This window comes from Bombina bombina, chromosome 10 (assembly GCF_027579735.1).
Source record: "Bombina bombina isolate aBomBom1 chromosome 10, aBomBom1.pri, whole genome shotgun sequence".
NCBI lineage: Eukaryota > Metazoa > Chordata > Amphibia > Anura > Bombinatoridae > Bombina > Bombina bombina.
The window spans coordinates 20,495,334-20,510,104 of record NC_069508.1 but is presented as its reverse complement, the minus strand read 5'-3'; positions in this window follow the sequence as shown (position 1 = coordinate 20,510,104).

Here is a 14,771-nt window from a genome sequence, read left to right as displayed (position 1 = left end):
TTGTAGATTCAGAATATACCATTATTATATTTATAGTTCATTGCATGTGATATGTGAATATGTTAAAATTGTATTTTTTGTTAAGATTTTACTAAGTAACACTAAAATAGCCAGGTTACCCCCATTGCTTTGCTGATCACATTACTAAATTAATATCAAGGGTATCCAAATTTAATAGAGGGGTCCATATAGGCTTTTGGGGTTTGTAATAAAAACTAGAGGGTTCCATTGGTGTCAGAATAGAAATTAAACCATTTTTGGTTTTGCCAGGTGTCCACCTAGCTATACAAACAAATGTACATAAGGGACGTGTGAAGTATAAAAAAACAAACAAACAAAAAAAACCTTTAATTTGGTCTCTACACATTTCACATTTTAAAAGTGTCCATAAAGATCCCTTCCCTGTTAAAACCCTATGTTCTGACTTTTATTAACCTTTTTATTGTTGTTTAGCACTTATCAAGACATTTACCATTTGAAAGAGGGATTGTCTTTAATATGAGAGGTCTTGGTCATCTATTGCTGCCGAAAGAATGGAGATTGAGTGGTTTGAATAACCTTTTCCCATTCAGCTCCCTTGGCTATACATCGGCACCTCCCCTTTGGATGTCAACATAAGTTTGTGGAATCATCCCAGAACTCCACCAACAGCCCCAGTCCTATAGTGCTAATGATTTCCGAAACAGCTTCTGATTGACAATCCCCCCGCTTAACCACAACAACTCATCATGTGCATACAGACCGATTCGCACATGACAGAACAGCTTGTCATGCTGTTGGTTACAAAAAAGAATCTACTACAATGTGTGTGGTTGCTACTTTAACAAACAATTCAGTCAAAATTTTCAAAATTTGCATGGAGTCAATCACAATCTTTTAGAAAAACGTATCAAATGATTTTTCAATAAAAATAAAATTCAGCTTGATACGTTTTTCTAAAGGGTTGGTATTGACCTCTATATTTTTTTAAATTAATGTGTATATCTATTATTATTGAAGAAGGTGTCTTCCAGAAACTGGCAGTAGGACTGGGAGTTGAGCTTGACTCCATCCTCAACCCGAAAAGGCCCCACAAGCTCATCTTTGATGATACCAGCCCAAACCAGTACTCCACCTCCACCTTGCTGGCGTCTGAGTCGGACTGGAGCTCTCTGCCCTTTACCAATCCAGCCACGGGCCCATCCATCTGGCCCATCAAGACTCACTCTCATTTCATCAGTCCATAAAACCTTAGAAAAATCAGTCTTGAAATATTTCTTGGCCCAGTCTTGACATTTCAGCTTGTGTGTCTTGTTCAGTGGTGGTCGTCTTTCAGCCTTTCTTACCTTGGCCATGTCTCTGAGTATTGCACACCTTGTGCTTTTGGGCACTCCAGTGATGTTGCAGCTCTGAAATATGGCCAAACTGGTGGCAAGTGGCATCTTGGCAGCTGCACGCTTGACTTTTCTCAGTTCATGGGCAGTTATTTTGCGCCTTGGTTTTTCCACACGCTTCTTGAGACCCTGTTGACTATTTTGAATGAAACGCTTGATTGTTCGATGATCACGCTTCAGAAGCTTTGCAATTTTAAGAGTGCTGCATCCCTCTGCAAGATATCTCACTATTTTTGACTTTTCTGAGCCTGTCAAGTCCTTCTTTTGACCCATTTTGCCAAAGGAAAGGAAGTTGCCTAATAATTATGCACACCTGATATAGGGTGTTGATGTCATTAGACCACACCCCTTCTCATTACAGAGATGCACATAACCTAATATGCTTAATTGGTAGTAGGCTTTCGAGCCTAACAGCTTGGAGTAAGACAACATGCATAAAGAGGATGATGTGGTCAAAATACTCATTTGCCTAATAATTCTGCACTCCCTGTATTTACTTATATTAATAATTTACTTTCACCTAGATTGCGAGTTTTGCGTTATGAGTCAAATAGCAGCGTTGTGGCCCATAACGCATCATTTTTCCGAATGCAGCCATTACAAGTCTTGTCAGTATAGCTGAACCGCAAGTCTTTTAGCCTGTACCGCAACGTCAGTACCGCACTCGTAAAAATACATTTTTTCATGGGATTCTCATAGCGCCGGTATTACGAGTTTTACGGTGAGGCTAAAAAGCGAGCTATACAGCCTAAAACGCCAAGATCTGTACCGCCATCTAAAGTCCGTAGTTATGAGTTTTACGCTATAAAGCTGTAACATAAAACTCATGCCTAATGTGTTAAAAAGTACACTAACACCCATAAACTACCTATTAACCCATAAACCGAGGCCCTCTCGTATCACAAACACTATTTTAAAGTTTTTAACCCTTAATCTGCTGCTCCCGATATCACGGGCACTTTAAAAAATACTAACCCATATTCCGCTGCTCCCTGACATCCTCACCACTATACTAAAGTTATTAACCCCAAAAACACCGCCCTCCCACATTGCAAACACTATTTAAATATTATTAACCCATAATCTGCCGTCCACCCACATCGCTCCCACTATACTAAAGTTATAAAGCCCTAAACCGCAACCACAAGCCTCCCCACAACAAAATATACTAAACTATTAACCCCTAAACTGAAACACTAACCCCTGAAGATCCACTTACAGTTTTGAAGACCCAACATCCATCCTCAACGAAGCCGGGAGAAGTCCTCAGTGAACCGGCAAGAAGTCCTCAGTGAAGCCGGGAGACGTCTTCATCCAAGCCGGCAGAAGTGGTCCTCCAGACGGGCAGAAGTCTTCCTCCAGATGTCATCTTCTATCTTCATCCATCCGGCATGGAGCGGCTCCATCTTCAAGACATCCGGCGCGGAGCATCCTCTTCTTTTGACGTCAGCTTCAATCCTATTGGCTGATCCAATCATAATTTATTTTTAGTATAATGGTGGCGATATCGGGAGCGGCACATTAGGGGTAATAACTTTATTTAGTTGGCAGCTATATCGGGAGTGACAGTTTAGGGGTTAATAACTGTAGGCAGGCGTCGTCGATGTCGGGGGCAGCAGAATAGGGGTGTTTAGACTCGGGGTTTATGTTAGGGTGTTAGGCTTAAACTGTATTTTCTTTTTCCCCATAGACATCAATGGGGCTGTGTTACTGAGCTTTTTTTTTCCGCAATCGCAGGTGTTAGATTTTTTTTTTTTTTTGCCGACTCTCCCCCATTGATGTCTATGGGGAAAGCGTGCATGCGCACATCAAAACACCACTTGTTTTTGGTGTGATATGGAGTTCAGCACCTGCACAAGCCAGGTTTTATTAAACTTGTAATGGCAGCGCTATAGGGGGTTAAATAATGCAAATTTTGTTACATTCTTTACTTTCCCTATAGCGCTCAAAACAAAAATCTAGGGGTTTGTTTGCTTGGTCTCCTTAATTGAAACTTAACTCTTTTTCCTGAGAGCACAGTGAGGTAGGCTCAGTAACACATGTCTCGAGCACTATACGTCAACAGTGTTTGTAACAATTCTTGTAACAATGTTATATACATAGTGCTCGGTACTTGAACGCTCCTGATCCAACCTCACTACACTCTCATAAAAAGAACAAAGGAGACTAAGTTAAAAAATTACATTTGATGAAAGAAGTAAATTAATCATTTTTTAAAATATATGCTTTGTCTGAATAACAAAATTTGTATTTTGACTACCATGTCCTTTAAAATATGTTTGGGTAGATTCCATTATTGCTTTTTATATTTATTGATTGTTTTTTGGCTCCTAATATGTCTTTCTCAACATAGGAAGAATCTCAATCAAAATTATACCACCATTTTTGTACTGGAAAAATATGGACATTGGGATTGTAGCCTATACGATGCATCAATGGCATCGACATTGGTGATTACAATCGACCCAACAAAAGTGATTGAATAAATATCGACAACAAAATAGACACATCATATTCAACAGCTCAAATGAGTTGATAAAGTAAAAAATTTGCCTTATTGACATGTGCATGAGTATTCCAAGATGATTGGGAATAATTCTATTAACTTGAACATGTGCAATGCACTCTGAAATAGTGGCTGACACCATTTTATTTTATTTGCAATTGTGAATATATTTTCCAAATTCATTAAACCTATATTTAGCACTATTATGTTGTTTATTAAAAACTACACATGTGCACGGGCAAAAGATTTGTTTCTGATTTTTTTTCAAGTGCTTGGTTCAGCTGAATTTTGTCCATTGAGGGTGTAGTGTTGTGCTTACTTCCTAGTTTGGTTAGATGTCAAATTAAGGCTTCCATACAAATATGATGTCAACAAGTGGGTTGTGCTTAGACTCAGAACAGTTCAGAAGCCATCTTGTGACAGTTTGGTGATGCAGTTATAAAGTGCAAGTAACAAGGACTGAACCTCAGGATCAGACAAATGCTGCTAATAAGATCAGCTACAGATCACTGCAGCAGGATACAGCATCAGCTAGTCAGGAAGAGTAAGTACTGTCAGTTACACATTATAAGTTATATTACAGTTATACAATTAATAATAAGTGTAATGTCAGCTACAGATCACTGCAGCAGGATACAGCATCAGCTAGTCAGGAAGAGTAAGAACGCTCAGTTACACATTATAATTTATATTGCAGTTATACAGTTATAGGTTACCCTGGATTACTGTCTACAGAACAGACTTATACAGCTGGTTAGGTAGTTCCCTTGTCATCTTGCATACTACCTAATACTGAGATTACTATAGTGCTGCATACACAGTGATCAGGACTACTAATATAAGGAGTGCAGCAGCCAATCATTATAAAGGACTATATATGTGTATATATCCATATTACTGTGTGCAAATCTACAGGAGCCACAATGTTATGTAATCCAGTAAATAAAAAGCCAATCTACATTTAGAAGTTGCAAGTGCATCATTCATATAAAGAGTTAATGTTTGCTATGTAAGGACATTACAGAGGGAATTTGGTTTGGACGAATATTGGATTCGGATTTGTTATTGTTATTCTTAATGGGAACAGCTAATATACATCCAGATTACGAGTTTTGCATTATGAGTGGCTCGCTAATAACTTGCAAGTTATTGTCACCGCTCACCTTTAATACCGCTGCTATTACAGGTTTGCAAAAAACCGGCGTTTGTGGGCGATATGGCTGCCTTGAGCTCCATACCGCACACAAATACAAGTGCTGCTTTGAGCTGCTTTGACATGCTCGTGCACAATTTCCCCATAGACAACAATGGGGAGAGCTGGCTAAAAAAAAAGCCTAACACCTTCAATTGTGGAGCGTAAAGTGCCGTAACGCAGACCCATTGATGTCTATGGGGAAAGAAAATGTATGTTTAAACCTAACACCCTAACATAAACTCGAGTCTAAACACCCCTAATCTGCCGCCCCTGACATCGCCAACACCTAAATTACACTTATTAACCCTAATCTTCCGCCCCCAATGTTGCCGCCACCTACATACACTTATTAACATTACAATCAGCCAATAGAATGCGAGCTTAATCCTATTGGCTGATTGGATTAACCAATAGGATTAAAGCTCAATTCTATTGGCTGATTGCATCAGCCAATAGGATTTTTTTACCCTTTAATTCCTATTGGCTGATAGAATTCTATCAACCTATCAAAATTCAAGGGACGCCATCTTGGATGACGTCCCTTAAAGGGAACCTTCAGTGTACGGCTGGGACCGTATGAAGAGGATACTCCGTGCAGGATGTCTTGAAGATGGACCTGCTATGCTTGGATGGATGAAGATAGAAGATGCCGTCTGGATGAAGACTTCTGCCCACCTGCATGATGACTTCTTGCCGCTTGGATGAAGCCTTCTCCCAGGTTCGATGAGGACTTCTTGCCTCTTGGATGAAGACTTCTCCCGGCTTCATTGAGGACTTCTTGCCACTTGATGAGGATGGATGTCCGGTCTTCCAAAACTGTAAGTGGATCTTCGGGGGTTAGTGTTAGGTTTTATTAAGGGTTTATTGGCTGGGTTTTACTTTTAGCTTAGGGTTTGGGCAATGTAAAAGAGCTAAATGCCCTTTTCAGGGCAATGGGTAGCTTAGATTTTTTTAGATAGGATTTTGTTTGAGGGGCTGGTTGTGTTGGTGGTGGGTTTTAGGTTTTACTGTGGGGGGGGGGGGGGTGTTTGTATTTTTATTTGCCAGGTAAAAGAGCTGATATCTTTGGGACAATGCCCTGCAAAAGACCCTTTTAAGGGCTATTGGCAGTTTAGTTTAAGCGACAGGTTTTATTATTTTGGGGGACTTTTTTATTTTGATAGGGCTATTAGATTAGGAGTAATTTGTTTAAATATTTGATCATTTCTTTATTATTTTGTGCAATTTAGTGTTTATTTTGTTTTGTAATTTAGTTAATTGTATTTGATTAATGTAATTTATTTAATATTTGTGTAATGTTAGGTTTTACTGTAAGACAGGTTAGGTTTTATTTTACAGGTAAATTTGTATTTATTTTAAATAGGTAGTTAGTAAATAGTTAATAACTATTTAATAACTAGTCTACGTAGTTAAAATAAATACAAACTTACCTGTGAAATAAAAATAAAACATAAGCTAGATACAATATAACTATTAGTTATATTGTAGCTAGCTTAAATTTTATTTTACAGGTAAGTATTTATTTAGTTTTAAATAGGAATAATTTAGGTATTAATTGTAATTTTTTTTTTTTATCTTTAATTATGTTAAAGTTAGTGGGTGTTAGGGTTACGTTAGGGTTAGGGTTAGACTTAGGGTTAGGTTTAGGGGTTAATAACTTTAGAATAGTGGCGGCGACATTGGGGGCAGCAGATTAGGGGTTAATAAGTGTAGTTAGGTGGCGGCGATTTTTGGGGCAGCAGATTAGGGGTTAATAACAGTAATGTAGGTTGCGGCGATGTTAGGGACAGCAGATTAAGGGTTAATAAGTGTATGTAGGTGGTGATGACATTGGGGCAGCAGATTAGGGGTTAATATTATTTAACTAGTGTTTGCAATGCGGGAGTGCGTCGGTTTAGGGGTTAATATGTTTATTATAGTGGTGATATCCGGAGCAGCAGATTAGGGGTTAATAATTTTATTTTAGTATTTGCGATGCGGGAGGGCCTAGGTTTAGGGGTTAATAGGTAGTTTATAGGTGTTAGTGTACTTTTTAACACTTTAGTTTTGAGTTTTATGCTACATCTTTGTAGTGTAAAACTCATAACTACTCACTTTAGATGGCCATACAGATCTTGTAGTTATAGGCTGTACCACTCACTTTTTGGCCTCCCAGGCAAAACTCGTAATACTGGTGCTGTGGAAGTCCCATTGAAAAGGACTTTTTAAAAAGTGCGGTACTTACGTTGCATGACGGCCAAAAAGGTGTGCGGTATAGCTATACCTACAACACCTGTAATACCAGCGGTAGTGAAAAAGAGCCATAACGCTGCTTTTTTACTCATAACGCACAACTCGTAATCTAGCTGATAGAAAATTAATAATAACAAAAAGTATACATTATCATATTCTAATAATTAAAATAACCACATCTGTCCCTAACATTTAATTCTATAGCAGGATTGGACAGGGAACATTGGTCAAATGAATAGTAAGACCTCCTGTACATCATTACGAACAAAATAGCTTATTGACTAAACAATATAACTCCCCCCTCCAATCCTGCACTTTTTTTGGCAGCAAACAGCATGAACGAATAAATAAATAGATTTCATCACGCAATTATTCGTTTTTCATCCGCTTCATCTAATACATCTAATAATGTATTTGGCTGCTGCTATAGCGAACAACTTGATGAATTCATCCGAAGCCTGAATGCACACCTCTATTAAAAACCAAGATCATTTGCATAGGTTTTTACAGAAATACTTCCAATTTACAATATATAGAACCTTGTGTCGCTATCTTCTTGAAGTAATAGGTAAAAACAAACAAACATTGTTCTCTACTGTGCAGTTTGGAAATTGTGTTGCTATTTCAAACTTATACTTTAAACCTTCAATTCATTGAGCAACCATGCCCAGTATATCTGTCATGCTCATATACAAATTACATTCAGAAAGGTTTTTTTAGAAAAACTGTTCAATCTAATTGCAAAACACATCAACCTCACTAGCCTATTTCATTTTTTGGTGATCTACAACATTATCAGCTGTTAACTCTGTCGCTAAAGGGAAATGACAATTAAATATCATGGCAATTATCAACTTCGACTGTGTTTAGCGTGGAAAATTTGTATTTGACTTGATAAAAAAAGTTAAATAACATCCAGTCCTGTTTTTTCATATCAAACAAAAATTACAGAAAGATTTAAAACAACCCTGATAAGACCTATGATTTTCTCTGCTATATTCAGTATGTGCTCAGAAAACCCACAGATTTGTAGTTTGTTAATCAAGGATCTGAATGTTAATAGCTGCATATAGTTTAAAATTTACAGACTAAAGAATAGCAAATCAACTCCCAGGAAGAGAATTTCTGTATTTTTATATTCAAATGATAGAACCTTGATATTATTTCTGCTATTTAAATATTTTACGGAAAAAAAAAATAACATTTGAATATACATTTCTAAAGACTAACTTGGGATCCTATAATAATCAATAATATTCTGGTTTCAATTTTTTAAAATTCAAAGATTCAAATTTTGAATTCTATATTCAGATATTAGATAAAGAGAAAGTTGACAACTGTTAAAATTCGAATTAGGAATCATTGGCAGCAAAAATGTGTTATTTTGAAAGTTTATTCAGGACTACTCGCACAAGAAATGATAATGCTGTCATTAGATTTCTAAGCACGTTACTACAGTAATCAGGCTAAATAGAGTCAGATTAAGACATGCAGTCCCAACGAAAGGTCTTTTTTTCTCTTAAGGGAAAAGTCAAACAAACAATATTGTATTGCAAAATCAATACAGTTGGTAATTATCTATTTTGCTTAAAGGGACATAATACTCATATGCTAAATCACTTGAAAGAAAGTGATGCAGCATAACTGTAAAAAGCTGAAAGGAAAATATCACCTGAACATCTCTATGTAAAAAAGGAGGATGTTTTACCTCAAAATTTCTCAGCTCACCAGGATAAGTGCTCTGTAAAAAGTTATCTATAAGTTACTGCCCAGCAGCCAATTAGCATCAGCAGTGATGAGGTCATGAACTGTGAGGTTGTGAGATTTCATAGTAAACTTCCATAAACTGAATAGGGAAATAACATGAGTGGGTATGAGGCATGCTTCCTTTGCAGGTCCCGGGACAGACATACTGATTTGCTGCTTAAAGGGACAGTAAACAATGATCTTGTATGCATATAAATTATAATAAATAGAATTTTAATAGTATTAGATAATAATGTATATTTCAATCAAGCTTTAAAAATGAAATATATAGCCATATATTGTTTTACCTTATCGATATGCTTCCTCCGCCCAAACTCGCTGTAAAAAATCTTTTGGAGTCACTGCCTACAGTGGACGGTAATGCTAATTATGCATATGCCCACTCCTTTCTGAGTAATGCGCTCTCACAGACGACCGTCATAGCGCTATAGTGCAAGTCCTCCAGCCTCCGAGACTCTGTCACATGACAGAGAAATGTAAAAAGTGGATCGCAATTATAATCTTATTAGCGATCCGCTGTTTACAAAAGTTGTTGAATGTAGTGTGTTCTCTATAGTATCTCTATATTTAATCTTTTAATTTTTTTAGACCTAAAAGAGGAAGGTTAGTATTTTCTAAAATATATAAAAAAACATTTGAACCTTATTTTTTTTATTTTTTATTTTTATTTTGTTGTTCTCTATTCCTCAAACCCTTCATACTAACTTTTAGCCATATGCAACTAACTTTTCCATAGTTTTTTTTATTCTTTATAAAAATGTATATAACCAAATAGATTGTTGTGTTAAATTTCATAATTTATAATTAATTAGTAAATTAATTAAATGTAATTTTTTTCCATAGATAAATTTTAAATTAAAAACATATACATCAATAACCAAATTTACATTGACAAATATTTTTTTAAATAAAATTCAATATTTAGAAAATAAACTATTACGTCAAAGTCTATCTTGCTATTTTATGTACATAAGCATTCAATACATAAGCATTATTATTTATTTATTTATTTACTTTAGGAACCCAGGGAGGAAGAGACCTTGACATGGTCATGGGCTTCAAGCGTTTGGCCAAAAGCGTACATAAATATTAATATATTCGGAGTGTATCTATTTATATATAAATACAAACATACACATACACACACCAACACACATACACAAACACAAATATACATACACACACAGGCATACACACAAAAACACACATACACACACATACATACAGACATACATACATACACAAACAGACATACATACATACATACATACATACATACATACATACATACACAAAAACATATACATACACATACAAACACATACACAAAAACATATACATACACACATACACATACATACATACACACACATACATACAAACATACACACAAATACACACACATACACAGACTTACATACACACACATACATACAGAGTCATACATACAAATACACACATACATACACCCCCCATATACACCAACACACACAGACATACACACACACACACACACATACATACATATACATACACACATACATACAGAGACACACATACACACCCACAGATGCATACAAACACGCACACATACATACACACACATATGCACACACATACATACACACATACACATGCATACATATACACAGACATACATACACACACACATACAGAGACATACATACACAAACATACATACATATACACACACACACACCTATATAAACACACATACACTCAGATACATACACACACATACACAGACATGCATACACACACATACAGTCATATGCAAAAGTTTATGCACCCCTGACAATTTCCATGATTTTCATTTATAAATAATTGGGTGTTTGGATCAGCAATTTCATTTTGATCTATCAAATAACTGAAGGAAACAGTAATATTTCAGTAGTGAAATGAGGTTTATTGGATTAACAGAAAATGTGCAATATGCATCCAAACAAAATTAGACAGGTGCATAAATTTGGGCATCCTAACAGAAATATTGCATCAATATTTAGTAGAGCCTCCTTTAGCAGAAATAACAGCCTCTAGACGCTTCCTATAGCCTGTAATGAGTGTCTGGATTCAGGATGAAGGAATTTTGGACCATTTCTCCTTGCAAAACATCTCCAGTTCAGTTAGGTTTGATGGTTGCCGATCATGGACATCCCGCTTCAAATCAAACCACAGATTTTCAATGATATTCAGGTTTGGGGACTGGGATAGCCATTCCAGAACATTGTACTTGTTCCTCTGCATAACTGCTAGAGTAGATTTTGAGCAGTGTTTTGGGTCATTGTCTTGATGAAATATCCAGCCCCAGCATAACTTCAACTTTGTGACTGATTCCTTTAACATTATTCTAAAGTATCTGCTGATATTGAGTGGAATCCATGCGACCCTCAACTTTAACAAGATTCCCAGTACCGGCACTGGCTACACAGCCCCACAGCATGATGGAACATCCACCAAATTTTACTGTGGGTAGCAAGTGTTTGTCTTGAAATGCTGTGTTCTTTTGCCGCCATGCATAACGCCCCTTGTTATGACCAAATAACTCAATCTTTGTTTCATCAGTCCACAGCACCTTCTTCCAAAATGATGCTGACTTGTCCAAATGTGCGTTTGCATACCTCAAGCGACTCTGTTTGTGACGTGTGTGCAGAAAAGGCTTCTTCAGCATTACTCTCCCATACAGCTTCCCTTGTGCAAAGTGCGCTGAATTGTTGAACGATGCACAATGACACCATCTGTAGCAAGATGAGGTTGTAGGTCTTTGGAGGTGGTCTGTGGGCTGTTTTCACCATCTTTTGCCTTTGCCTCTCTGATATTTTACTTGGCCTGCCACTTCTGGCCTTAACAAGAACTGTGCCTGTGGTCTTCAATTTCCTCACTATGTTCCTCACAGTGGACACTGACAGCTTAAATCTCTGCAATAGCTTTTTGTAGCCTTCCCCTAAACCATGATGTTGAACAATCTTTGTTTTCAGGTCATTTGAGAGTTTTTTTTGAGGCTCCCATGTTGCCACTCTTCCGAGGAGGGTCAAAGAGAACAACAACTTGCAATTGGCCACCTTAAATACCTTTTCTCATGATTAATGCATCTGTCTATGAAGTGCAAGGCTTAATGGGCTCACCAAACCAATTGTGTGTTCCATTTAATCAGTGCTAGGTAGTTACAGGTATTCAAATCAACAAAATGACAAGGGTGCCCAAATTTATGCACCTGTCTAATTTCGTTTTGATGCATATTGCACATTTTCTGTTAAACCAATAAACCTCATTTCACTACAGAAATATTACTGTGTCCTTCAGTTATTTGATAGATCAAAATAAAATTGCTCATCCAAACACCCAATTATTTATAAATGAAAATCATGAAAATTGTCAGGGGTGCCTAAACTTTTGCATACGACTGTACATACAGAGACATACATACACACACACACATTCATATGCACACACACACATACACATGCACACACATACACACACATATACAGTACATATACACACACATACATACACACACACATACATACATATGCACACACACACACACCCATACATATGCAAACACACACACATACACACATATGCACACACATACACACACACACATACATATGCACACACATACATATGCACACACACATATACATATGCACTCACACACAAATACACATACATATGCACACACATACACACATATACACACATATATGCACACACATACACACTCATATACATACACACAGACATATACGCGAAAACATACATACACACACACACAAACATACAAACAAAAACATACATACACACACACACACCCACACACACACATAGATACACAGAAATGCATACATACACACACATACACACATAAACAAAAAAAACAAAAAATGTATTTACATATTTTTTTTCAATTAATATTCAATTATTAATAAGACTTATTTTTATTTGTGTTTATTTTTACAGGAAATATAAAAATGTCCGACTGTATAGTCAGGGGTTGTAAACGCTCCACTAGAAAGTGAAAGACAAATTATAATATTACACTGCATGTTTTCCCTCATAGACCAGAAAGAATAAGACAATGGTTAGAGCTAATCAGACAATATAATGAAGATATAGAAACTATGGTACAACAAGTTATAGATACAAACAGATATCACAAATATTGTATGTGTTCTTTACATTTTAAAGATGATGCATACTATAGACATGGAGTTAATTAATATCTGAAGGGCGATGCAATACCAACAGAGTTCTCTATTCAATTGCTATCAAGAAAATTAGATATGCAATCAACATCTACCGCTTCGCCAATTGTGTTAAAAAAAACAAAAGAATAAAGATTTCATTTGTTGAAGGTTTACCTGTTCATACAATAGAAGAGCTAGATTTAACTAGTAATAAAAATTAATCTAATTTTATTAAAGATAAAAATTGTTCATGCCAATTGTGTGATCAACAAAAAAAACATATAAAGATGCTGCAACCAACACAGAGACTAAACTTCTAAAAAAAACAATATACAGATTACGACAAATTACATGGTACTCTAAGTGCTAGAGTACAGACAGGAAAAATGTTAGGACTAAAAAGTTCATCAACAAGTACTATTGGATTAATTAAGATGGTGGATCATTATACGTGGACTATGGGAGATGTAACTAATAATTCTTATTTTGATCTTGAAACAATAAATAGTGCATCTCAAATTGATGTAACAGACAGCACAAGTTCAAAACCTTTTGAAACTTTAGAGTTCAATATAATTAAAAACACAGCGTCATCTTTGTCAACAAATATTGCTGTAAAAAAAGACTGAAACTGATGAACTTCAGGATAATGAAGAATTGAATCATATGTTAAATGATATTTCTACAATATCTGAAATTCAAATTGAAGAATCTTGTTCTCATGATCCAAACTACAGTTCACAAACAATTGAGACCAGTTTTGAAGATTTTTCATTCATTATACGGCCATCAATGGAGGATTATGTAAAAGAAAATAAATATTTAATATTTGAAAGTTGCCTAGATGAAATATTAAAAATTATTTTGTGCAATGCTATTCCAAAATGTGATGCAGCAATAGTTGAAATAAGTAAATCTCATCTTGGTAGCATGCTGATGGTGAATGGAGAATGCATGGCAGGCCGTAAAGTAATATTATGGAAATCACAACCATCCATTGACGGAATGCCCATTGGAAATATTATATGCAGTGCCTCTGTCCTTTTCAGTGGAAATTTATTTGATAAAATAAAAGAGTTTTCAGATTATTTAGGCCTTCAGTTCATATTCAAACATTTTACAAATCACAAAGGAAGTACTATTATCCTGCAACTGACCATTATTGGAAAAAAGACAGTGTCGACTATAACATCACTGCGTCATGGACTTATCACACTGTCTGGAGATGGGCAATGTGATAGTCCAGGATACACAGCCAAATTCTGTTCTTACACAACGATCAAAGAAAATTAAAAAAAAATCTAGATTTTAATATAACACAAGTTACTGAGACATCATCTTTGGTTGCAATGGAAGGTAAAGCTTTCAGGCGCTGTAAAAATAGTATTCTGAATGAAGGTTCAATTTTTTTAACAATTGCAACTGACAGAGATGTAAGTATAAAAAAAATAATGAGAGAGGACTATCCGAAAATCCAACATTAGTAC